The following is a 27,191-nucleotide window of genomic DNA, read 5'->3' on the forward strand; positions in this document are numbered from 1 at the left end:
TGATGCAAGGTTCGTCAAAGCTTGAAGAGCCACTATGTTGCTACCAAAATTTATCAGACTGCATGCCAAACTCTGCCTGGCTCTCATCCAGATTCCAAACTACCTGAGGAATTATTCATTTAAAAGCTTCTTTAGATCTTGTCAGCAGCATCTAGCTGCCCATGTATGCAGATAAGATTCACAGTTCCTGACAGTGGAGATGGGATCTGACTCCAGGGTTCCCTGTCCTATTTTAATAATGCAAATTGTTAATGGCTGTAATAAGGGTTGGTCAGGCGTTTTTTGCTATTAAATATATTGAACTGAAAATTATCAGGTGTTTTTGTTTTTGTTTTTTTAACAAAAGGTGCAAGTTACAAAATAGTATTTAAGAAATTTTCAGTGACGGAGTAGGGTCACAATACCAGGGCTACATAAGAGATAGGGCAGCCATAATCAAATAAAAATATTTCAAAATTATTAAAGTGAAATATTTCTTTCTCACTTGAACTAGTTTTTGTGTATGGGGAGGTTTTCTTGCTATGAACATTTTCAAGAGATTGATTTCTCTATTTTTGCTTAGCTTAGGGAAAAATCTGGAATTTCAAAAAATATTAGGGGATTTGAAGTGTTTCCCACTCACATCATTAAAGACAAAAAAAGTAGAACTAATTTACTCATATGTAATTTGAGCAACATAAACTTCGGATACCTCTGCCTGCACTGACCAGAATGCCAACACTGTGATTTTACCTGTTCTTTTTATTATTACACAGTTAAATTTGCCCAAACTGGCATTTAACACTCTACATGGGACCTTGCTAATGGTCTCGATTAACTGTCCTCTCAGAGTTCCTTGCATTAACATTGACATTACCGACGATAGAACATTTCAGGCAGTCAAAATATGCCTTTACGAAACAGTAGAAAGACAAATCTGTGATTGTGTGAAAGAAAAACAAGCTTTTAACTTTCACAGATTATGAAAAAGGGGAAAAAAAAAAGAAAAGAAAAACCTCTCTAGGGTTGTCTAACAAGCCTAATTCAGTAGATAAAACAAGCGCTCTGCAAAGGGAGCCGTGTTCATGACAGTGTTAGTTCATTAGAGGTGAGGTGGCAATGCTCCTGCGGCACGCAGCTGAATCACGCCCCACAGCCTCCACGGACAGCGGGCGATTGCTCACTCTGCCTCTTTGGTGAGGAAGCAGAGACGCTGACATTTCAGACTGAGCATCCGCTAATGCAAAGCAAGGCAGCTCTGCTCCACTTCGGGATGCGGAGCCTCCCTGATGGTTGTCTCCTCTTGCCATCCCTCTCCTCCCCTGCCCGGCCCGTGCGGTCACGTTGCGGTATCCTCCTCCTGTGTTTCTCTCGTAACTCAGACCCGATGCCCCGATGGTCCACGTTCTCCTGGGGCCATGGTACCTCTCAAGGGCTGCCTGGGTGGTTGCACAGATGTTGATCTGGAGCAAACTGGCGTGGTCTCACTTCTCCCACTCCCGACTGCTAACCTGTCACAGAGGATCTGAGCTGCGCTTACGCACCCTCTAATCCCATTAGGGAGGCTGGAAGCGCAGGCTCGCATTCCTGTTTCTTTCCCAGTTTCTGGTATTTTGCAAGCAGCATTAGAAACATCACTTACCTGGGCTTCCTGACATTTCCCTTTATAAGTCTTTGTTTTCAACTTTTACTCACTTCAACTGCACAGATGTTTCCCATGTGGGATTTTTATCTCAGAATACGTATATGCATTTTTTAAGTTTTAACAAAAATGGTTGAAAAATTCCCTGAAATGAGACTAGGAGAAGAGACAGCACTATTTTGCCATGACAGCGAGTCTGTAAAACTTTATTTTAGAAACTGTAGTGCCCCCATCCTTTGGAGGATGGACATAATATTTGGTAGAGGTGGCCTTTCCCCCTTCTATGGTTGCAACAGAAAACTGTTTTTACTTGGTCAGGTTGAGCATTTGAAACATTTTATTTGTGCCCATTACAGCCTTATTAGAGCTTGGCCTCTAAATGTTTGAGAGGGCTGTAGGGGTCAGCCCGGCTCTGTAAGCATTGCCCTTGAGGAGGAGCTGGGCTCCCCCCAGGGCAGGAGAGGCTGAGCAGCGCTCCGGGGAAGGCGGGCAGGAAAACAGAGGGCTGGAAGTCTGGTTCTCCTGCCTTCCCAGCATGGAGATGCCTCCAGCAAGGAGAGAGCGGTATGGCACGGTGCGCTGGTGGGAGAGGAGTTTATAGGGCTCTAGGGGGAATAAACTCATGGAGAGAGGAGTCTGAAAGCCAAAGAGAGATGGGAAGGGAAGTGAGGAAAGAATAGGGGAAAGGAGAAAAACCACCTTGGCCGCCTTCTAGCTACCGAGAATGCTGCTGCCTTTTCTAAATTCATTATGCTTTTCTTCAGGTTGTGGAGGAAAAGTTCCAAAATAGCATAAGGTAAGGTCAAACACTTGCTCCAGGATAACAGCAATATCAAAAAACATATGCTGTGTTGTGTTATCACCAATTAGCAATTGCTTCCACTGTGACAAATGGTCTCTGAATCACCATACTTCGAGGGTAAGGAATACGTAGAGAGTTTTTATGAGTTACGTACATTTGAAGTGTTTATGTAAATGCTTATTGTTAATAATAACAACAACAATAACGACAATAGAGAATCCCCTGTTTTGCATGGTTGTGGTTGCTTAGAACAGCTGTTTTAATGAGACATCTGCCAGTGAAACAATTTAGCCTGAGGATAATGAATAACTGTTACTTAACTGAGACAGTATTAGCATAAACTCTGCTTAATGGGGACACATTTGGCCAGTGAATAGTGATTTCTTGGTACTTATCTAGGTGTTTAATAGTGAAAATTACGAGCTTGTGGCAAAAATAAATGAACAAATGAATAGTCATATAGTATATACTATGTTTTTTCTGGTTGCTTTAGTTTGAAATACCTTAATGGATCTTGTCAGAGAGTGAATTACTCAAAACTTCTTAGGGAACCTTTGTGGTGGGTGCTTGGAAACGCTGAAATGTTGAAGATCACTGAGAATCTTGGTCTTCATCTTTTACTACAGAAATTATTAAAATATGAAGATACAAGCATTTATATCCCTATTTTATGGCATTATTTTCTCTCATCTGAATCTTTCCCTATATCCATTGTGCAGGTATATGTGCATAAGTGTGTTTAACACACCTTACTCTGGTTTGTTTCAAAGCTGGGTAAATCAAACATCCAGAATGGCATTTCAGGTAGGGAATTCTGTTCTGATTCATAGACTCTGCTCAGCAGAATTCCCAATTTTTTCTAGTTCCTATATAGATGTGTTTCAAAGTGCTGAGACAACTGCATAAAAACTTTATGCTATGATGGACAAGCACAGTAGTAGGTTGTGATCAAAGTTATAGACGTGATTTTTGTAAACTACTGATTGTCCATGCAAGAAGTAAAAGCTTGCTTGTAAGTGATAACATTACCCGCTTTCAAGGGAGATGGACTCTCTGTGTGTGTTTGTTGGCTGTTATCCCTTGGCTTTAAAAAAAAAATGCTAGCAAAGACTATGTTCTTTATGAAATAAACTAGAATAATGAGGTTAAATGAGAGACCAGTGCAGTGTGATTCAATTTATTTGGCCAGACCTATGGATGACATGAATATGAACCATGGGTCCTTTGAACACTGTGAAAAGCTATCTGCTATTCTCTTGAGGAAAATAAATGAATTCTTTTTCAAATAAGATAAGAGAGACTGTTACCGTATTAGTGAATGAATTTACCAGATTTACAAGAATGCCAGGTAGTCCTTCCTCTCATATTTGCAGCTGTCTTTTCCTGGATATAAAAAATGCAGCTCCTGTCATGTGGTGATTCTAAAGGTAGAAGAGAGCCCTTGGGATCTGGAAGATGGAGGAGACTTCAGTCACTTCTAAGTGACTGATGTCTGGAGCTCTCCAGAGAAATACACACCATTTGGTGGGCAATCCTGAAACCTGCCTTCATTCTGGAACCCAGAGGTGATGAAATTCTCATCTTAGAAATGTTAAGAAAAATTGACAATTATTTTGAATGTATTGAATTATCTTGTTTCATTATATTGATTTCTTGATATATTGATATAGCAACATATATGTACCATTCCTATAGTGAGTCTAGTGTTAGAAATGTCTGGTGAGAATCAATCATAATAGAGACGTGTGTTTAAGCCAGGCAAGTAGACTCCCTCTTAAGCAGGAATTTTAGGCTGTGATTCATTTGACCTATTTTAGACACCTACACTAAGACAAGATGAATCTGGCGAAGTGAATCATACCCGTCGTGTCTATACTGCTCTGGACTCTTGTTGAAACTGCAGCAGAGTTTCTGGGGGCTGCTCTAATTTCCTCAAGTTAGAGCACCCCCAGTAAGGTTCTCCATCAAGTAACAAGAATCAGAGCCACCATTGGAGTTTGCTGGCATAGCTATGTTGCTTAGAAAAGGGAAAGAGTCATGCTGCTGATGGATTTTCTGACAGTAGTCCTAAACTCAGTTGGACCGAGTTTATTGCCAGTTTGATAGCATAGCAATATTGATTTCGGAAAGTAAGACAAGCCCTACAGTCAAAAGACTTCTTTCACAAGGACAAGACTTTCTTGTGAAAAGTTAGGGTCTGTCATGAACAGGGAACTACTGCTCCTTTTAGGACCTGAGGTGGGACTGAGGAAGCTTTGAAATCTGCAGGAAGGAGATGCTTTTGTCTGGCTGAATGTAGATGACTGCTGTTTGCCCAAGAGCTGAGATGAGCACTCACAGAAGATAGTGTCCCCACACCACAGCACTCCACCTTTCATCAAACATTTGTGTGAGTTAGCTGGGATGACATTCTTTGGTGGCCTGGCCACTTCTACCCCAGCTCTAATGAATCAAGGCAGTCTGCTTTTAATTCCACTTTGCATCGTGCTCATTGTCATGGCTGACTTGGGAAAAATCACAGAGCAGTTTGGATTTGAAGGGATCTCAGTAGATCATCTCGTCCAACCTTCTTACTCTAAACTGACTTGAAATTTACATCAGGTTTCTCAAAGCCTTGTCCTGTCAAGTTTTCACTGTATCTGTGGAGGGAGATTTCAATCAACAGCTCTATTGACTATAGAGACTGCTTACCTCAGCCACAGGATGATTTTGAGTAAAGGGCTGCTTCGTGGCCTAGTGCAAAATCACAGATTAACTATGCCAACGTACCTTTAGCATATCACAAAGCACTAACAAAATGATATACAACTAAAAGGTCCAAGGACAAATGAAGAGAAGGTGTTGCCTTGTATAGAGAAAGCACTAGGGGAACCTGCACTATACAGCTGTTTGGGGAACTGGCACTGAATTAAACTCTTACTTGCTCCAACTTCACAGACTCTTGGCCAGATACCTAAACCATTTGGCTCAATAGCATTCCAGAAACAGCCATATTTTCAGCGTGATGCAACAGGGAAATAAATTACCTCTATTATGTGAAAAGCAATGGCTGTGCAGTCTCTGAGAAGAAGAAATTTTGTGAGCAAGAGACTGAATTTATCTTGGAAAACTCAGGTACCAATAAATACAGGTGGTTGGGCATGCACTAATTATACACACAGGCTTGAGCACAAAGTTATAACCAGACCACATGAGTATTTCGTTATGGCTTGAGGACTCTTTGGACAGCTTTGAATTTCTTGCTGGAAATCAAAAACTAGTGCTGTGGCTGACTGTCTCAAAGGACGGCAAGTCAGACATAAGTTGTCAGAGTTGGTATGAAATATTTTAGCCTTAGTTATTTTAAGAACTAACTAACAAACTTGGTTTTATTGTTTCCTCTCTTGGCTCACTGCCTACCCCACCCCAGCTCCTCTGCACCCTTCAGAAACATTGAAGAGAACTGATTTCATCCAGGATGTGGTTGTTCCTTTGTCATGTCCTAAAGTACATGTGCTTGAATCAGAGGGATCATGCTAACGGCTTTCATTGTTCTTGCTCTTGGAGGGACATTACATTTTTGGGTATGCTTGTGTACCTGAAGACTCTGTAAGGGACGCTGTATTCACAGAACTGAGCTCCCACCCATAAACCTCTTGCTGCAGTCATAGAAAGATCACACAGCTGGTGAAAGTGCTTTAGCCCTCCCAACCTCTGACTGATACAAGGCTCATGTACTTTGACCGTGAACACTACTGAAGTCCATTAATGGCCTGCTTGTATTACATTCTTTCTCATCCACAGAAGTAATTACCAGAGACATGTACTTTGTGACTCTTCCCACTTGAGCTCTCCCCAGAGCCAGAAGGACAGTGCATATTCTTAGTGAGGAACTGAGATCAACCCTTCATTCTCACACTGCATTTTCACAAACATTTTTGGAGATTAACAGGGAGGAACCTTCTTCAGAAATTAAAAAACAAAAAAAACCAAACAACAAAAAAACAAACCCAACAAAACCCTTAGTGAGAGGTCAATAGTTTCTTATTCTGTGTCCACCCAAGGAATATACTTATTGTGTGATCCTGTTTGTACACTAGAAACAATTTTTTTGGCCTGATAATTGCTCTGTGTACTCTTCTGAAGAGCTGTAAGATCTCCTACTAGGGAGCAGCGTGGGATTATTTGTACAATTGCTAAAAAAATGGGGTTCTGTTCTAGGAGAGGGGTTTTCAAGTGTGCCCTTGTTAATGCTAAAAACACTAAGAAAAGTCATCTAGAAAGATTGCTGGAGGTGCCTTAAAGGAGCTCTCTGTTGACACCTTTGTTTATGAGTAGAAGAGCTTCCTTTTCTAGATGCACACACACAATTTGGGGAGCATTTTCTCTTTCTTTTTTTATTTTTTTTTTCCCTCTGATTGAAGTAACCTTTCCACTATGTGTGTACTCTATAAGTCAACAATCCTTCCTCTGCTGCAGGAGCTCAATTCATTGCTTAAGGGAAGAATAAAAAAGAAACACACACTGGATGAAAAAGAAACAAGACTGCAGGTCTGAGAGAGACTTGCCTTTGGCATTTCCTCTTGCCCTGCTCCCACAGGCAAGCAAGACTATAGGGGCTCTCTGTCAGTCTTATGGAAATACATTTCACATGAAGTAAATGTTACCCTAGTCCAGAGATGCCATAAAGAAAAATGTTGATCTTCTAAAGTTTAAAAGAGTGATCTCAGTTGTGGAAAGGGCAGTGGCAAGTTTGGGGAGGCTTTGCTTGACCTCTCTTGATCTGGACTTTGCTGATAAATGCACACAAAGTGGCCCAACAAAGAATCCAATTATAAAGCGATTAAGAATGCTGAACCCGACAGTCCCCTTTACTGGCCAAATGTGTGTGCCCTGAGTGTGTGAAACAGAGGGGCTCCTGCTCACGCTGTGCTGCAGGTGAATGTAAAACAAGATTTTGGTGACTTCAGCTTCCACTTCGGCAAACGAGAGGCTTCTGGCAAGAGTTGTGGCCATTGTACAGTTAGTCCATCACTCAGAGGAATCCATTTCAGGATGAGTTTTAAACATGTCAACAAATTATAGCATGGACATGTAGGGTTTTTTTAACATCGCTCACCTGTTTTTCACATGCTATACATCATTGTCACTACAGGGTGTTTTATGATAATGGCAAATCAGAATTGAATGCACAGCACTCATTCTCCAGCAAGTCAGACTCCAACTATTTGAGCTAAAGGAAAACCTGTGTAAACTGTCAGTGAGAGAGAACTTTAACACACATATATCTGCCCACTGTCCAGGAAACATTGAAAGTTATTCCGTTTAGCCTATTCACTACTTATGCGCAAAAGCAAATTGCTGACAGGAGCCCTCATGCCTAAGTTTACAGCTTTAATAGCTTTTTTAATCCAAAGCACTTATTTGGTTTTGGCTTTTTTTTCCCTCAAAGATGTGTCCTCTGGCAAACAAACATCATAAAATTCTCTTCTGACTCTTCTTGAGTCCTGTAACCTGGGCATTAGTGACTGAAAGTTCTTCAGGACTGGGGTGCAGGCACCTTTAAATTTTTCCGAAAGGATGAGAGAGACTTGGAGAATAAGGAGAGCTCCAAAAACCCTCTCCTGGCTATCTCTCCACAACAGAAACAGTGTGAAGAAAAACTTCTCAGCAAATATCTCCTGCCTTTCTTCTAGTCTCCCTCCCACCAGTCATCACCATATGGGAAGGCCTTCTTGTTCCAGATGTAAATATCTCTGGAATACTGCAGAAATTCCAAATTTTAATGGACAAGACCCCATATTCCCCTGTCTCAGTCAGCAACAGCTCTAAAATCCCATAAAAGGTTACAAGAGACCTCCAAAGCTCTATGTCAGAGCAGGACTCCAGTTATGTACCAAGTACCCCAACCTCTGTGTGTGTGTTAATCCCGCCACTGCCCTGGAGTGTGTGGGCTGACAGAAGACTTTCCATGGATGCTCAGCTGGAGGTGACTGTCATATTTGGGATGTGAAAGAAACAGGCTTAAACTGAACCTGGGGAAACATGTTCTGTTGATGGCTAAGTCCTCAGTTATGAAACAAAAGATGCAATAAGGAAGAGATATTCCATTGCACAGGAAGAGAAGAGGCAGCTCTGCTTGCCAGAGATGCTTACAGGAGCAATAGAGGCTTGCTGGCTTCCAAGGAGATGTTTAATGTATTATCATCATCAGTATCCTGGGGCAGGAGTGCAGCAGGAACTGTCAGGAAGATCTCTCCACAGGTAGAGGGATCAGTGCATGAAAACAAATGGTAGTGCTCAAGAATGTCAGATTTCATTTAGAAAGCAATTTTATTGTGTGGTTTCCAAGGTGTTATTACTATTCCAGCTAAAGGAAAAAATATTCTAAATTGATAGCATCCTTTTAATCCCATATCTTAATTGGTTGAGAGGAGTGTTTGTCAGTGCAGAGAGGAGCAACAGGCTTTTAGAGTAATAATGAAATTACCTGCCCCTCCTGTGCTTTTGATCAGTAGATCTCAAAACAGTTTACAAGACGAAGTCAACTTCACTATTTCTGTTTCATATAAATAGTTTATGCAGTTGATATTACACTCTCTTTTTATGTCTCTATACACTAGGAAAAGATACTGTAATGGAACAGACTGTCTTTTGTAATGGGTAAATCACTAGTATTTAATTAAGCTAGCAATGGGATGATGCTCATCAGCAGTTTTAAAATATCCCTGACTACACACCTTTGGGAATATCACTTTTATAGCCAAATAAGAAAATACACAAAACATAAGATTTGCATGGGAGCTTTATTCTCTCTTTTATTTCTGTAACTACCACTAAAGCCTTTCCTCCTGGACAAGGAAGAATAAATACCTTCAATGCAGAATGTGCAAAAGTTCAGTGAAGTGGCAGAATTATCTAATGGCTAATTTAGGGATGCACATAACCAGAGCAAAGAGGTGACAGTTCTTTATAACAGCTGAAGTTGCATTTCCTGAATTCCTCTTCAGAAGCATGGTGTGTGTCTTTGATTACGGCACTTCACTTCTCTGAATCTCTGATTCTGTTGGGGCAACGATCTGTTCAAAGTCTGACATTTTCAAGCACAGAAGAAAAGCGCCTTGTTGCTAGTATTCCAAGTATTATCTGCATTTGAGAACATATTGCATGTGTGCATGATACTGTATGGTATGTATGCGCACTCAGAGAATTTACTGATCCTGAGCAGCAATTTCTTGCTTTTTCAGACAGTACATTTACAAGGAGTATCTGGTATCTTGAATAGATATCTCCCTTCTTGTAGGATGGCAGCAGCTTTCTCTTTCAGTTCATGTTGTTCAACATTTAAAAAAAAACCCAAAGCAAAACAAAATCCAAACCAAATACCTACAGAAATCATCTCTGCTTTATTGTGATATTTCTAACATGTAAATCTTGTAATTAAGAAACCCCCTGACATATACTTTTATGTAAACTGTAGGTAAAAGCACGCTGAAGGTGATCCCACAAGTAGTCACAGCCTCATCCACTGTTCTGCTCAGCAGGCTCTCTAAACACAGCATGTGATCTTGTGTTCTTTCCCTAATCCCCAGGGTTAATTCATTAAAGCAGGAAAAAAACCAAGAAGAGTTTGCTGCCTTAATTCATATTGTTATTAAATAATGCATTTTAAAAAATAAAAATTTCATTTTCTCCTCTATTGAATGCACTATTTCTCCCACTTGGTGAGACCTGCTGTCTCAGAGCATGATTTGTTCCGCTGGAGCAGTAGGATTTCATACAGGCATACCCATGCTAGCTTTGGACTCCACCTCTCCAATATCATGGTAGTACAGAACTCAGCCCAGAATAAATATTTGAGCATGTGGTATCTCAAACCAGTTTTACTGTCTGCTGTAAACTTAGCACTACTATTGCCATGCTGATAGAAGTTTCAATGGCTCTATATGAGCTACAGTTAGAGCTATGACAGCTATGACAATGGTTTTGTAAACACTCATTTTGATTTTTTCTCAAAACTTGTTTTCTTCCAGATATTTAGTTTTCCTTGATCAGGGTTTTTGGTTTGTTTTGGTTTGTTTTTTTTTTCCCCTGCAATATTGGGGCAGAAACAGAGCACAACTGCATTACAAACCCGTATGATTTATCTTCTAGAAGAGTGTATTCTGTAATTGCCAGTGCCACTGCATCCTGGTGATTTCCTATGCAAGTCTATTATTCACCAGTGACACTGCTGGGGAAGAAGCTCCAGAAGAGGGTGGCACAGAGCAGTAATCAGGGAGGACAGGCCAAGGGGGGCTGCTTATTCCTCTACCACATCTGTTAAGCTAATGCCAGGAAACTAATTCCTTTGGCATAGACAGTAAACTCCCAAATCCCAAGAGAGCACACAGAAGCTGTTCCACAGCACCCTGTGCCTGCCAGCCCAGAGAAATGTGTGATGGGATGTGGGATCACGAGTCCAGGGTGAGAAACCCACAAGGATGTATCATTCATTGCCACCACCCACGGCATGCCTGCAGATGTGGGACCTGAGAACAGGGTGCTACTGTGGAGAATGTCAGGATGCAGAAGCGTGGTAGGCTGCCGTATGTTGGCAAGCGCAAGATTACCTAACCCATGGTTAGCATGCAGTGTAGGCAGGTTTTATTAGCAAAGTTCAGACCATGATGTGCTAATTAAAGAAGAGGTTGTCCTAGTTGCTAAGGAAATGAATGCTCTCTGTACTGCTGCTTCTGCCCCAACAAAGCATGTTCTCGGCTGTCCTTCCAGTTGCGTTTGCCAGAAAGAGGGGTCAGGGCTTGATATTGTTGCTTCTGTGATTACAGTGCTCCTGTGAGCTGATTTTCAGGTCAAGAGTCATAGGTGAAAGGGATGCCAGGGAAAAGTGGTTTAAAACACTCCTTTATTTGGTGCCTGTCTAACAACAGGCTCCTCTTAAAACTACTGGTTTCAGGGTATATTGTTTGGTTTTTTAAGCTCAGTTCTGCTTCTTTTGGGAAAGATGCAGTCCAGACTAGGAGATTTGTATGCTTTAAAATTGGTCTAACTGTCAGCTTTCTCTAAGGCAGAGGTTGACTGAGTGTTGGAGCCACTCCTATGTAATGGTTTGAATTTTTTATTAGTAAAGAAGCTGGCTACCACCAGACAGGCATCTTGCTTAGCTTAGTCGCATGAGAAAGCATTCTCTGATCCGTTATTTCTCTACCGTAACACATACTGTGCATGGGCAGCTGCTAGAGACATAAGGATGCATCAACATCAACAGGACTGAAAACTGTATATTGTGAAGTTAATGTGTAAGTGAAAAACTGTCTTCATGGGGTGGTCCATTGCTGACTGCTAGTCCCACAGCAACCCTGTCATCCTTCATTCTCAGTGTGAGATTTACGTCAGTCCCAGCTTGAAACGTAAATGATTGTGCACAGCATCTTCAAAGCATTTTTTTTTTCTTTCCCCTCTGCATCCTCCATGGAAACCCTGTCACCAGCACTACAAACCTTTCTCCTCTGTCATTCTCTGGGGCAATGGTTGTCTGGCTGTAACTTTGTCTCTGTGAGATCCCAGAGCCATGATCCTCCTGTGTCATGCAGATGGGCAACAATAATAAAATTCTCATTACGAGAAAATTGTCTCTGTCTTTGGGAGACAATAGAGCTCTACATTAACCTCCATTTTCCTGTATGCTGGACCACTGCATTTTTTTCTTCTTATGCTTTTATTTCCTGAAGTAATATTCCTCTAGCTGCCTATTATACTGGAACACATTCCCTTTACTTCATCTGCTCCCCTCCTACCTCAATGCAGACGTTACAGCATCTGGCATCACCCCTCCCTACCAGCTAGTTCATTGCTGCATTCCCCAAGGAATAAGTTGCCATTTTCCAAAGACCCTTGAAGTCACAGAGTTCCACTTGCAACTTTCTCTCTCTGAGGACTCTAACCCCAGTCTCTTAAAAATGCTCCCTCTGCAATTTTAGGTGGTCTAATTTTGCATTGCAAACTCTGCAATATCCTTTTGCTAATTCACATTTCATCTGCATTGCATTCTGCAGAAAGGGGCTGTGAAACCCTCATATAACACAAAAATCTTTAGCTGAACTTCAAATTGAACTTGACAAACGAGGAGGAACCTCTTGCTGCCCCGGACTCATGGCAAAGACTGGAACCTGCCAGAATCTCCTGACTTCCAATATTTAGGAGAAAGTTCTGAGAGAAGGAAAGCCAGCAACAGCTGAGCCTAAGTTCTTGCCCTGAGTTACTTTGCTTTGATGTTTTGGTTGTTGGTGTGGTTGGGTTTTTTTTCAAACAATCTTTCTGTTAATAAAGATGGAAGCAGAAAGGATGAGATCTTGGTGCTATGATGGAGGCAGCTTTTCATTTGTGTTTTGGTGAGGGCTTCATCAGTTTACAGAGAGGGACAAAAGGAGCTGTGAATATTCTCAGTGTCTGCTGTGTGAAGAATTGGGAGTGTGCATGTGGGAGAAACATTTGCCATTATTAGGTATTATTAGCCTCAGTGGTCAATGTTCATCCTGTGTGACACAACCTCGGTCTGTGATGAAGCCTAGTGCTTCAGTCCTCGCCAAATTAACAGGAAACCAAGATAAACAGACATCTCTAAAGACCTTTGCTGCATATCAAATGTACCAACCACTTTAACATCTCTTGGAACAATCTGCTTGGATAAGATAATAATGCATTTATTGGAGATGCTGACATTTAATAGAGGAATTTAGTTTCAGCATGATCCATATTGGATAGTAAAAGGGGGCAGGAGCCCTTGAAAGATGCAAGGAACTCGGAAAAAAAAAAAAAAGGATCATTCTCTACACTGTATTTATAAATCAAATCTATCAATTCTTGCTTAAATTCTAAGTTAATCTGTACTCAGAGTGGGTATTCATAAAACGCCTTCTCCTTTTTATAAGAGATCAGATCAGGGATAGGCTCAGCTCTTTTATCTTAACTTTTGCTTTGGTGTGTAACATTTGGAGACTGACTGACTGCACCTCTTTAGTGCACAAGCTCAGAGTGGGCAAGGGCCAACATAGCTGTTTTGTCATTTCCATTTAGTGTCTATAGAATTATCATTATTTTACTCATTAATGTTCCACTGCCTGTCATCACATTCACTGGTCTCTCTATTCAAATTCGTTACTGATGGGACAGTTGGGCTCAATAGTTAATTACTTGTCAAATTAATCACTACTTCCACTTGTGAGACATATCTTTAGTGATATAGAAAGTGTACTGCATTTCCAGGGAGGAGGTTACAAAATTAACTAAAGGTATTTTGAACATTCCACAAATTGGATGAGATTTGTTGAGCTAGCCATTCAGCGCACTGGGAAATCTGTGGGCCTCAATTTGGAAGAAGTTTTTAGTCTTCTCCACTTCATCTCTATGATCTTCCCCCAGGCTTCATTTTAATTACTTCCTTCATTTCTCTGAAACACCAAAGTTTCTTTTTCCTTCATCCTTTGTGTTTATTTTTGCACAGGTGTCCAGCTTCATTGTGTCCCCACCCCTACATTTCCTCGCCCCCCCCCATGTTCTTAATGTTTATCTTTACTTACTCGCTTTTGGAGATTTGTGTTCAAAGTCCATCTTCTTGCTGAGACACTCCCAATCTCCTCTGGAGGCCAGATATCTGTCAGCGTTCCTGTTCCACCACCAATCTGTCCTTGCTTATGGCTGGAGCATTGGCTTCTTGTCATAGCCGTAGAGGAAGGAGTAACAGTGACTGTTGTACTGTTGGCAGCCATCCTTCTTTCCCTCCCATGTGCTCCTTCTCATCTAGCAATACCCATCAGCTCTGCAGAACCCATGAAAAAGTCATCAGACTGGTAATTTCATGTTTTCCAGCATCTTAGGAGTTGAGTTCTGAGTTAGATATCAAAGATACCAAATGCGTACTAAGATTACATAACGTTCTAATCAGGTTGTGTCTTTTTGCTAAAGGAAAAGATCCTCTTATGGGCATTCCCTCTGCTTTTTATAGAATAGCAGTGTGAAAAAGGTTGCTAATTTTCAGTGCCTACAACAGTATGAGTATTTAAATGTATATATTCCCAGATGAGAACCAGCATTAACAGTGAGTTAAAGGTTTTAGACTGCAACTCCCACCAAAGCAAGCCATAAAGGAAAAAAAAAAAAAAAAAAGAAATAAGCAGCAAAATTCTTCAGTGCCTTGTCTGTGCTCCGCACGTTCTTTATTCTGGCTACCTTTTACTCCCTCCCACTGCCCAGATGTTTCCACTTGCATCCATGAATTACCACTTTAACAAATCAAGGGAATCTGGAAACATATGAAGTGAATGGATCACAAATTTAGAAAAGAAGTGTTTAAAACTACTGAAGTCCAGAAGTCAGGCTGATTTCTTTTTTCCCCTCTGAAGAGAACATGTGTCAAACTGAAAAACTAGCTGTGTATGACATACAAATTACTACTTATTTCCCAAAGCAATGTTTTCATAACATCAGAGTAGATTCCACCTAACTAGTTCTTCTTCACTACTGCATCTTTTGGTTCTCTGAAAAAATTATTTATGTGATAATCAATTCAGATTGTTTAGTTCTTTTTTCAAATAACAGGACTGGTACACATAGGGGAACAGAACAGATTCCTGCCAAAATCATTGGAGAGATTCGGTGCCTGATGCGACATACTTCAAGTGCATTTTTAGTAGAGACCCTGCAATTCTAGGAGGGGACTCTGCATCACCCATTCACCAAGTCTCACAGCTCAGAACACAGTGAGACCCTTGTTTTGTGTGTATGTGAATGCAAGATGAGGTTTTAAAGAATTTATGAATCTCTGTACTCGGGGGGGTGAGGGGGAGGTTGTTTTGAACTGTTGCTTTTAGAAAGGGGGTGAGTTTAGTTGTATGGAATGTGAATAGCACTGTATGAAATTACTTATCTCTCATCCAGAACTACTAAGAGTAGTATTTCTTTATAGAGAAAAGTGTGGTAAGCATTTCCTAGAATTAAAAAAAAAAAGCATTTAAGTGTACCAATATATGTAGGGATCCTACCTAATAATCTCTAACAATGATAAATGGTTCATGCACATTTGATTTCCACCCATGTTCTGTTCCCGTATTGTCCCAGATTGAGTCACCTTCCACCATTCCAAACCTCTTAAGAAGCTGTCTTGCTTGTTTGTTTGTTTGTTTGACAAAACCTACCAAAGAGCTGAACAGGACAGACCAATTTTTATAATTAAATCAGAGGGGATTCCTGGTATACATGTAAGCCCCAGTCCTGCAAAGCAGAGCCAGCTCAACACTTCTCACAAGATATGCAAAATGCAATGTTTCTGCCTCAAAACAGAGGGAGTAAAGATGGGGCTGCTATTGCTATGGGAAAGGAATTGGAGGGAGACAGACTGCAGACCATGTGTAAAGGGTCCACCTCCAGCAACTCTGAGAGGGTGAGCAGCACGTTGCTGGACACAGCACCGCCGGAGAGGCCTCCCAACCCCAGCAGTGGACGTCACACCAGACATCCTGCCTGTTCTCCGGGAGGTGACACCTGCAGTCACAGCAGCCAACCTGGTTTTCCACAGCCCTGGCATAGACGAAGCAGCCTGCTGGACCACAGCTTACCTGGTTCACACCTGGGGCAGGTCTGCTGCAAAGGTTTACATATTCCTATAAAAGCCTTCTTAATTTCTCTGGGGAAACTGGCAGCATGCAGTGTTTAGCATGTCTGTATAGCTTTTCAGAGTTGTTGTCTCAGCACCCATAGAGTTTGGTGACTCACTGAGGCTAGAAATGGGATCTTCAATCTTGTCCCGAAGAGTCTCAGACGTCCACTGAGCCACAGCACTTACAACAAGCTCTGGAAAATTCCTGTGCTCCTGCAGCTTGACATCACAAAAACATGTAAATATAAAGAAGCTATTTGAGATAATTTGCAGTGACTGCTGAAATTCACTTGTAATTTCCTCTTCCTCTGAGTCCTGTTCATTTGGACTCATGTTACACAGCATGTTCAGAATCGTATCTAATTTCCATTTGTTTGAGGCATAGTTTTTAACATGCATGCCAATTAAAGCTATGTAATTTTTCTCATTAACAGCCTTAACCAGTCAAAAAGATATTTGTGCCCACATTTCCACCAGTTACCTTCCAGCCAGGTATACTATGTGTTCATTTCATCTCAAATTTCTAAGACCATGACGGAACTGTTTCGTTCCTTCCTCTTCGCTCACCACCCCCTCCAAGTCCACTCTGTAGCATTATTTATGGTGTCTGGTTTGCTTTGTCACTGTCCTCCCTCAGGTTTAGATAGCAAACATACTGCTGATGTGATTCATCAGGAACTAATGTCTAGGTCTCAGGAAAACAATAAGTTTGAGCAGCAGTACTGGAGGCAGAGATGGTAACAGCTGCAGGAAGAGGCTAAGGAATGCAGTGCGCACTCTACCCATCTGCAGAATGGTTTGCTCTAGTACCTAATTTAGCCTTGTCAGGCTGACAACATTGTGCAAGGTCCCCAGACAATTGTTGTGATTGTTTGCCCTCGAGTAGTGCTGAGAGTCATTTGGGATTTTGACACTCAAGTTGGCAGTCCGGTGTTGAAGAATGGATCCTTCAGAATTATGGTAAGGTTTCAGCGCTGTCTGCTGGCACCCGCCAGCTGAAAATTTGGCGCACAGTACCCAGGAATCAGATGAAGTTTCGAAAGCTGAAGATGGAAATTTCTTTTCTCTTTCCCGATGAGAGAGGAGTGGGTATGAATTTAAACTGGTGGGGACAGGTTATTTTTAGTTTTGTGTTTCTTACTTATTTCTATTAACTACTTGTCCTCCTGCATTTACTCTTCCCACTTCATCCAATTTTAGAAAATAAGTCCATATCTTTCTGTCTCTGATGAAATGACACACACCTAATGGAAGCATGCATATTGCTTTCAGACTCCTAGAGTTAGCAGCCTGCTAAGAAGTTGACACATCCTTTTGAGATAACCATCTTCAGTCTCCAGAGAAAGGCAGATGCCCCAGGGTCTGCGAACATTCTCTTCTGAGTTTTAAACTTCTGTTTACAAAAGTAAGGGAAGAAGAAGAAGATATAAAAAAAGAAAATGCATCTATATGTTTGCATCAGAATTATTTGGCAAGCACTGAGTTGTGGGGCTACTGACCTTGTTGTACAACCCTGTCATCCAAGGGATGTTAATCAGTCCAATATATGTTAAGATTCCAGGGTAGAGCATATCACTAGACTTGGTGCAGAACTGCACAACTACCCTGTGGACAGGCTGGAGACTGGGTCTACTGCAATTTTTTTCAAAGGATGCCTCTGAAGTCACATGTTAAACACCAATTATATCAGAGATGTACACTATACTGAAACTCCACTGCACTGCATATCTGAGGCATATTTCTGAAGTCTCAAGCTCTCTGGACAGCTCAACATTTTGTGACAATCGGCTTCAAACATGTCCTTCTTCTGAGGCTATTCTGTGCAGCAGAGGAAACTGAAAATTAGTATTTTTCCAAAGACTACCTCCTTTCCTAGCAGAAGGAACATAGGTCTAGAAAATTGACTAGAACATAATGTTAATTCAGCTGGTATAATTCCTCTTTCAAATTGGCCTTCTAACGTCTTAAGACAGTATGCTCTGCTTGCGCCTCTGCTGGATTTGACATTTTCTCACCCGAAGTTTGTTATATGGACATTCTGCTACAAGTTACTGCAGGAAGGGTAGGCCACAATTTTCTTTCTTCTGAGTCTAAATTTGCTTAACAGTAGTACGAGAGATTATCAAAGGAATCATCGTGTGAGCCTGATTACTGGTATATAAAACAATTGATCTACTGAGGTAATGGGGCAGATGGATGGAAATCAAGCAATGACAGCTGTATCTTACAGCACCCAATTTGTGATGCAAGTATTACTTGGATCTAACCCTTTACCATGTGTATGCTGGTGGATAGAATTGTCCCCTGTTTGTGCCTTGTTACACTGATGCTGTCAAAATATTCTTAAAAAAATGTAATTCATTAGTGCCCTAGTTTCCTCAAAAATGCTCAGAAGGGAGAATACCTGCTGTGAGTATTATTCCAGGGAGCCAACCCCAAATCTGATAGAAGAATCCTATTCTAACTGTAGCCTAAAACAAATACAAATGGTTTGGGGTATCATAACATTCTGAGACCTTCACTGGCATAAAAGACATATAGGCATTTGACTCTTACTTGTGCCTACTAGGTTTTTTTCTATAAATGTCATTACTAAAAAGAAACTAGGAAAAAAAGCTTCCTGTTCATATAGGCACTTGTGAGCAATGCAGTCAGTACAAGCTTGAAGCAACAAAAACTTCATTAAGCCTCCATCTTCTCCATTCTTTTTCTGTAATATACAGCCTTACACACAAAAACTACATTAATAGAACATTGCTGTAGTTGCAAACTCAAGTTCACAAAGTTAGGAAACAGCAACTAAATTCTCATATGCAAACAAAATTTGATATCTTTTTTTCTGATTATAATACAATTCCTAATTACATGATCACATAGTGATTTCTACCAGACCTTTATTTTATTCAATGTTCAAAAAGGTCAAGTGCAGACTTCATGGCACTCTTTAATATTGTCATCTCTCTTAGCAACATCTGATTTCTTCATCCGGATAATCCTGGTTTTCATCTTGTATCCCGACTCCCCATCAAATCTCTTTTGTTCTCTATCTCCTATGGAAGAAATAGACTCACCATTGTAAATTCCAGTATCCATCCCTACCTGGGCTTGAGTAGAGAGGGGTAACCAGTTTAGAAAAACTCAGTTTTGCTCCTACAGTGGTAGATAGAAGAGAAGATGAAAATAATAACAAAAAATAGTCATTTGCTGTTGGGGATCAGCAGGTGCAAAGCCTGGTAACAGTTCAAAGGAGAGTGGGCTTTCTTAGGTCTGTGTTAGACTAGTCAAGGAAGAGGAAGAGATCTGAGCTCACTTTATGGGTATAGATTCTTTAAGTATGCAGCTCTTCCCTTTTATCAACTGTCTACCAAGCACACATGGATTTTTAAAAGCTTGCATAAGTAAAATCTATTCTTTTTTTTAATGCTCACACATTGGCGGCATTGTTCCCTAGCAGAATTCTGAGAAGATTTCTAAATCCATCACTAGTTTTGAGGCTCCAGTTGCTGACCACCCAGTCATATGTGGCCTACCGCCTCTCAAACTTGTCATAGATCCTCCTGCAGAAAGAGGACTTGCAACTAGTCCTTCCTTTCAATGAGCTAGCTGATAAAAATGAGGCAAGACTCCTATATTACAGCCTAGTAATTGCCATAGCAAAGCTACCATTGTACTTGGCATAAAGCCCACTCTCAAGGAGTGGTATCTTTTTCACCTTGATCTGGGAGAAGGTAAGGAAATGCAGTGCCTTCTGCTCATGATCACTTGTCTTGGACGCATCGATTTTATGTTTGGTTATGCTGAGTGGAAGAAGGTGGGAATAAGTTTCAAAAAGCCATTGGCATCAAGTCTGGTACTGGAAAAATCTCTCATATTATTCCTTCTCATTGGAATTGTTGTAATATCAAGCTGGCATAGAAACAATAAGGCAGCACACTTGGAAATATTGTCAACACGGGCAAAGGGCACCATGCCAGTATAATTTCCGATTCCAGCACTGAGATCTCATGTGTTGATGGGAGAAGTGATGTTTAAAATTATTTTCCCTCTCTGTAGATGAAATTCTTCTTTTAACTGACTTAAACACATGCTGATTTCATTGGAAACTTTGCTTGGTTTGGTCATTTCTTTTAGGTGCTGCAGGAACTGTGAATTCTGATGCCATCCATGGTAGTAAAAGCTTATTCCTTTCCTCAGCACACAATCTGATACAGACTGCAATTTTAGAGTAAGTAGCAATGCCAGCACCTGTGTGGCTGCCAAGCTCAGAAATGCAAGTACACACAGAGAGTGTAAAATATCTATTGAATTGGTTGGGCTTTTTTGTATCTGTTGCTGGTTTCCTTCAATGTCACCTTCAGACTTTGAAGGACTGTCCTTTTTCTGGGTCCAGCCTTGTCTGCTTGGCCTCTAGTATGTCTGACAGCTTTAGTTTCACCTAAGAATCAATGGAAAAAACCCTACTGTGTCAAGATACAGTCTGAATCACAGAATATTGAAGTGTTAAAGTACTTCTCTGAAAAAGAGGTGTTTAATGTTGACAGGTTCATTGGCACTAGTATTGGTCTTGCCTTGTTGCTTGACCTTAGCATCAACTTCTCTGTAACTGATGTTGAGACTGAGGAGGATTATCCTTTTGTTACTGACAGTTTCACTGCTGAGATGGACTGACCTTTCCTATTCTTTTGCCAATGTAGCAAGTCCAGATCATAGCTCACAACTTCTCAAATGCCAGCAAGAATATAGAAACTTTCTTTAGCATCAACAGTCTTGGCCAGAGAGCTGGATGCAGCTCACAGTCGCATCTCAGCTCTGGCAAAGGAACATTTTAGTTTATTCATAGTACACTTCTGAGATGCACAGCCACTCATGGCCACTAAATGAGTTCATGTTTGTATGCTTGGCTGTTTGGATTACGCTCCCTGTTTATATTCAGAAGCATGTACATATATTTCCATTGTGCTTTTGTCTGACAAGGACATGAAAGTGGACTTTCTTCTGTCAATTTGGTAAACTGCCAGAAAAGATTCTTACTGTTGTGATGGCCAAAAAGCAAATAAGCCCGAGTCATTAGACAGGATCTGGGTTTTATTTTACCCCCCTTTCATTGGATAGCAGCAGCCAGAATGCATTTCTGCTTTCTAGAGAAATCCTCTAGAAAATATGTAAAAGAATACCCCTTTTTTGGGGAAAAAAATATGGAAATTCTAGGTTCTGACTGATCATTATGGTCATTTATTTTTGGTCAAAAATATTCCTGTTTGACTCACTAGGTAGTGATTCTCATAAGTAAGTTTGGGGTAATTTCCTTCCCCAGAGTGCCTATTTTTAATTCAGGTATTTTTTAATACAGATTCTAAAGGCCTGACCATTGATACAAAACTTAAAATATTTCAACCAAGTATTGATATCATGCATCAACTTGTAATAGGATCAATGTTTTTATCATTCAACTGTCTGCTCTAATTGTGTTTACATTTTATATTTATACTTACTCTTTAGTCCTGTATAGATATTTTTGGTCAGACTTACAAGAGCTTTAACATAAAATCAGCGTAAATGTGACGAAGGCCAGATGTGTTACTACAGACACTCTGGCTGCCTAAGGAAGCAATCCAAGCATTCATATGGCACCCTCCAAACATGCCTAACCCACCGAGTTAGGGACATCAGAGCCGACAGATGATGCTGGCCATAAAGGACATTGCTTGGACTGCATAGAACTTGATGGACATCTTAACATTGTTTACTTAATCATTATTAGTCTTGCTGTTGTTGGTTGTCTGAAGAGGCTATTTGACTGTGGGAACAACTCATTTGTCACAGGTATTCTCTGAGTTCATACAACTGGCAGTTATTCCTACCTTCTGGCAGAAACAGTCTGTCAATGATTGAATAAGCCTTCCCTCTCTCTTAAAGAAGACACAATTCTTCAACTACTGTAAGGCCAGTTTTCCTTCTAATTAGCATCCTGGCTCTGGGGAGGCCTGTATTGGTAACACTTTCAGAAGTTAATGAAGCTATTCTGAAAACAATTAAACCTTCTGTGTATAAGACGGGTGCTTCTAATGGAAACAAAAGGCCTTGTTTTGATCAAGTAGAGTATCCTCTTCTTCACCAGAGTAGTGAAAGGTGTCCTTAGATGAATTAAAATCTAAATGTGTAAGGCTAAGAGCGGAGGAGTGATACATCCTGTGCTTTAATACTTCCAGGAAGGATAGCAGATATTCATCATACAGGTCTACAATTCAGTTAAGGCTTTTCATAGTCTTATTTAGCATTCATACCGCAGGGCAATAAATAGAGAAGTGTAACAAAAGAAACAGAGTAACAAGGGAGAGACACTATATCCCCTATTTGCTGGAGAGTGAGGTGAAGCAGTCAAATAAAAACAATTACTAAAAAAGGACTTCATAAAATTGTGTTTATATGTATATATGTGTATATATGTTTTCCCAGAACACAGACTGGGACATAAAGCATAGTTTAGATTGAATACCACTTAAATCAGTGCAGTTGCTCCACTGACTTCAACATACCTTGATTTAGTCTTATAGGATGTGGGTCAGTTTCACCTTAATAGACAGAGAAGTTTAAAATTATTTTAAAGTTTGTCCAATGCTGCTTTCCTTTCCCAGAAGATTCTGTAAAGGCAATGATACATGTTAATACAGAATACTGATGCTACCGCACATTATCCAGAATTTCACTGCAAACAGCATAGGTGTGAAGATTTCTTTGTAAAAAAAAACAAAAGAAACTTCAAACACAGGACTTATTACTTTTTGGGTTTTTTTTTTAGGATGTAGTTATGCATTACTGAGAATTCTGGAAACATTGACATCGACTTTATGGAGTACAAAATAAAGTATTTTCTGAGTTTTATAAACCATATTAGCAAAATAGTAATCAACTGCTGCTATATGTAGAAATACAGGATTGACTGACCATGGTAGGTCCAAGAAGTACTATCAGCCTGAAATCAGATTAACTTCATAAAATTAAAGTTGAACCATATTTATTCTGCATATCTTCACTAGTTTTTTATGGTTTTAAAAGCACTATTCCTAAAAAAAGACCAACCAACCAAATTAAAACCCCCCCAACTATTCTGTAAATGACTGAGTCACAACAAAGGGAAAGTAGCAATTGGCAGCAATGACAAAAAATCCACAGAAACTTCTGTCAGAGGTATAAAGTAAACAAATAGGAAAATACCCCTTTCCTTCAAGTTCTCTTTGATATAGGGCATAATACTATTTAAGACTCTAATATTGATGTTTACCTTTTCGTGTCTAGAAGTACAACTGAATTCTGGGAGAAACCCATATGAAAATCAAAATAAGTTAACACAGAACAATCAGTTTATTGTCTGAAATCTATTTTGGCATTGAAGATAAATAATTTCTGTTTTAATAACTAAATTTCCTTTGCATTCTGAAAATTTTAGGTTTTCATGATGTTTTCTAGTTATTTAAAGGCATTCAGTTTACTAGTCTTTATTTTTTCCCAGTTCCTACAACCCCAGGGAATCTGGATCTTGCTCTGACTTTATTGGGTTTTGTTGATTTTTCTTTTTTTCTGTTACATGTACAGGAAAATCTCCATTAAATTTTAATTTAATGCCCATTGTGGACAGCATATGTAACAGAGCTTCCACTGTACATGCAAGAATTGGGAATTTATTTTTCCAGAGTAGATTAAATTTCACTTATTTCTTGTCTGAAAGCCTTTTCCTATGATAAAAGCTGTTAGGCAGCCTGTTCTGCAGCAGTCCTCTCTTCATTGCAGTGGCAGATGATAACAAGAATCTCAAGGGTTAGGACTTGCTTCAGACTTTTGGTCTTGCTCTTCATGCTCTGATACTATTAACAGTTGTGCAATGTAGCATCTAGAAGTTAAGAGCAGCAATTTATAAACAAAGAGTCACAACCTCCTGTGTTGAAGTGGATCAGTTAACGCAATCCAGCCAGCCTGCTAAATCAGATTTGAATTTCTGTTCCCCATGAGAACACCCTGAATGGCTGATTTTTATGAAAAGTAGCTACTTCATCAACTCCACACAAAAGCAGGTCATGGAGAACTTATCTTTGTCCATGCATATACCCTATCTTGAGTATGACACAGCAGCATCAGCCTCACCAGGTATTTAAAATGCTGATTAACCGCAGGAGTGTGCGTGGAAGAATGGGGACAGAACACCTTCTTGGTTTTCAGGAATATTTTAGCTTCTATTGCAGCTGGCACATAATGCACTATTAGAGTAGTAAAGCACTTTTCAGTCACCTCCTGAACAAAGCACTGTCTTTTTCCTCAGAAGACCTCATAGTGGTTGAATTCAGCGAGAACAATGAAGCAACTGTAAGAATGTAAAAAAGGACTTCACTGGTGTTAAATGGGAGATGATCTCCATGAACTTTTATAAGTTCGAATACTTGTGGGTCTTACACTTCCCTTTCATGTAAAATGGTTGTATTGGAAATAATTTTGTTCTTTTCATCAAACCCCAGATAATTTGTAAGTGTTTGGGGTCTTATAAACAGACTTAATCCTGGTTTACTTACTGATGTTCCAGTGTAGTGAAAGTAACATAACCTGTCTGAAGTTGTGTACTGTTACACCTTTATCATCTTATTTCCAATAAGGAAAAAAAGAGATCAAACACTTGTGTGATAATTTTACATCAGTATAATTTGATCATATAACACTATCTCAAAATTGACATGTTCCTATTAAAAAATAAAGGTCTGGTTTACATATTTTTTTTTATGATGGAACTATTAAAGCTTTGAGATTTTTCAACCTTATATAACTATTATTTTTTAAAAACTATATACTTGACATTAATACAGGTTTTGCTTTTTTGGTTTTTTAAATGTAAACAGGCATTTTGCTCCAGAACCTGTGTAGCTTCTGGAGAAAGCTTCTTTCGGGCTGAATGAAATCTGAAGTGCAAATATTTGCATCTAATTTCTTCTACCTGTCCTTGGCATAAGGATCCTTCTGCATTGCTTGTTTATTCTATGTCCAAAGCAATTGCCACTTCAGGATTTTCAAGGACAAAGACTGATGGAGCGATTTTATGATGAATATGAAAAGATTACTCGCTTATAAACACAATTTCTGAAAAACTCTGTCTTCATAGCTCGTCACTCCTCCTGTGCCTGTTAGTTTTTGTAACCTAGTGGTAATCATTCTTGGCTAGAGCCTCTGACAAACGCTGCTCTGGGTTTGGACAACAGTTGTCCATTTTGTGAGTAGGTCATGAACCTGACAGATGCAGAGTAATTTTATGTAAGACATTTCATTTCAGTATGAAGTCCCATCATTTGTCATGTATGGTGGTACAATAGATAATCCTAATAATCCATGCCGCTCTTAAAACCTAAGAATTTTTGTGGGTGCTGAGAGTTCCCTGCTCTAATAGCAGATAAGAACAGTAAGAACCTGCAGAAATTGTTCAATATTTTGTAGGATCAGATTCTGACAATTTGCTAGTTTTTAAGACATAGCATGAGACTAAAAAAAGTGAAACTGCTGAGAATTCTAGTAATAGGCAGTAGACAATCTGGTTTTATTAATAATGAAGCCGTATACACAATCCCAGTTCCTCCCAGAAATTTGTTCATTGTGACTGTCACCAAAGCAGTTACAATCCTTCAACAGTGCAAGAAAACATTATTACATGAAGGCTGATCCTTTAGCTTCACTTAGGAGAATGGACAGAATAAGTCACTTCAGTATAGCTCATTTCTGACTTTGATTTGCTCATGAAACTAACTAGCACAATAGAGACTGATCTGTATGTTACTGTAGCTTTTCCAGAAAATCATTAATATCAGAATTCAATTCTTTGTACAGATATGCAAAGGGTTGTTGGGGTTTTTTTTTCCCCCAACTGCTTTCCTAGTTGTCATAATATGTCAACATTTGCAGTTAGTAACACTTACATGGTATTGCTGGCATGTTCAACTTCATGATTTACTTCAGTCCATCTGATACCACTCTTGACTAAAGCACCAGGAAGAGGGTGCTGCTGGCGGCAGAATACTAAGCTTGATGGACCAATGCCTTAATCAAGTCTGGCAAATACTATCTTGCCATGAATAACCTGCTCCAGAGTTCACAATATTTTGGTACAGCATACTGCAAAACGTAATTTCTGCCCACAATAACGCAACTTCTGAGTAAGTTATAGCATTTAGCAGTTGATGTAACAAGATAAATTAGCATCTGTGGTATAGCATCTTTTATAGAACAACAATTTTCTCCTAACTATTCCCTTATCGTTCTGGAAGAAGAAAAGAGTAAGTACTGAATAGTATCCCTATTATTTCTCCTTCTGATTATTTACATTGTTACTCAAAGCACGTGTATACGTTCCTTCCTCTTCCAGTCTAAGAATGGATCAATGCCTTTTTAAAATCGGATTGTACGCACATTTGCTCCCCTCCCCTAATTTCTGTTCTCCTTGCGCTCCTCTCGAAATTTCAGGCACCCTCTCCACCCACACACACACTTTATCATACGGCCCTCTTAGTATGCTAATGTATTGCAACAACCCATTTTACACTGCTAATGAAGTGAAAGAAAGATGATGAATAAAAATAACAAAAAAAAAAAAAAAAATGGTTGTTCTATGCCCATGGCAGAAAAAAAAAAAAAAAAAAGGTGCATTTATCACTTCAGTCTCGGCAGTTACCAGCACGCAGGGAAACAACACAGGGACACGCTCCGCCGCATTCAAGCGAAAAGACGTGGTCTTCATTCGTGACGTGTGGTGGTACAAAGTTGGCTCTTACCGCCGAGCGCGCACGTTTGAAGGCTGGGCGCTGCTTCGCCTCCCTGACGGGCACCGCGCCGCCAAGCGCCTCAGGCGAGGGCCGGGCCGCGCCGCCGCGGCCGGGGGCGCTCCCCGCTCTCCCCTCGCTTACCACAGCGCGCTCGGCGGCTGGCCGGCCGGGAGGGCGCAGCAGGTGCGGCGGTGGGACGACCGCTAGGCAGGCGGACGCCGGCGGCTGGAACGATCGCTAGGCTAGGCAAGCGGACGCCGGCGGCTGGAACGATCGCTAGGCTAGGCAAGCGGACGCCGGCGGGCGTGGGGCTGGCGGCCTCCCCCCCCTCCCGCGCGGAGCCGG

The 27,191-nt window shown here is 40.4% G+C and overlaps 1 long non-coding RNA gene across 1 annotated transcript; it reads right to left on the reverse strand.

Annotated features, from left to right (window-relative positions):
• Positions 1–19,193: 19,193 nt before the first annotated feature.
• LOC142602009 (uncharacterized) lies at positions 19,194–27,102 on the reverse strand. Its single transcript, XR_012835617.1, has 3 exons — positions 26,856–27,102; positions 22,593–22,697; positions 19,194–19,206 (listed from the first exon to the last, which is right to left on the reverse strand). It is a non-coding gene; the product is annotated as an uncharacterized LOC142602009 (long non-coding RNA).
• Positions 27,103–27,191: the final 89 nt, after the last annotated feature.

Source organism: Balearica regulorum, chromosome 1, assembly GCF_011004875.1.
Source record: "Balearica regulorum gibbericeps isolate bBalReg1 chromosome 1, bBalReg1.pri, whole genome shotgun sequence".
Classification (NCBI taxonomy): Eukaryota; Metazoa; Chordata; class Aves; order Gruiformes; family Gruidae; genus Balearica; species Balearica regulorum.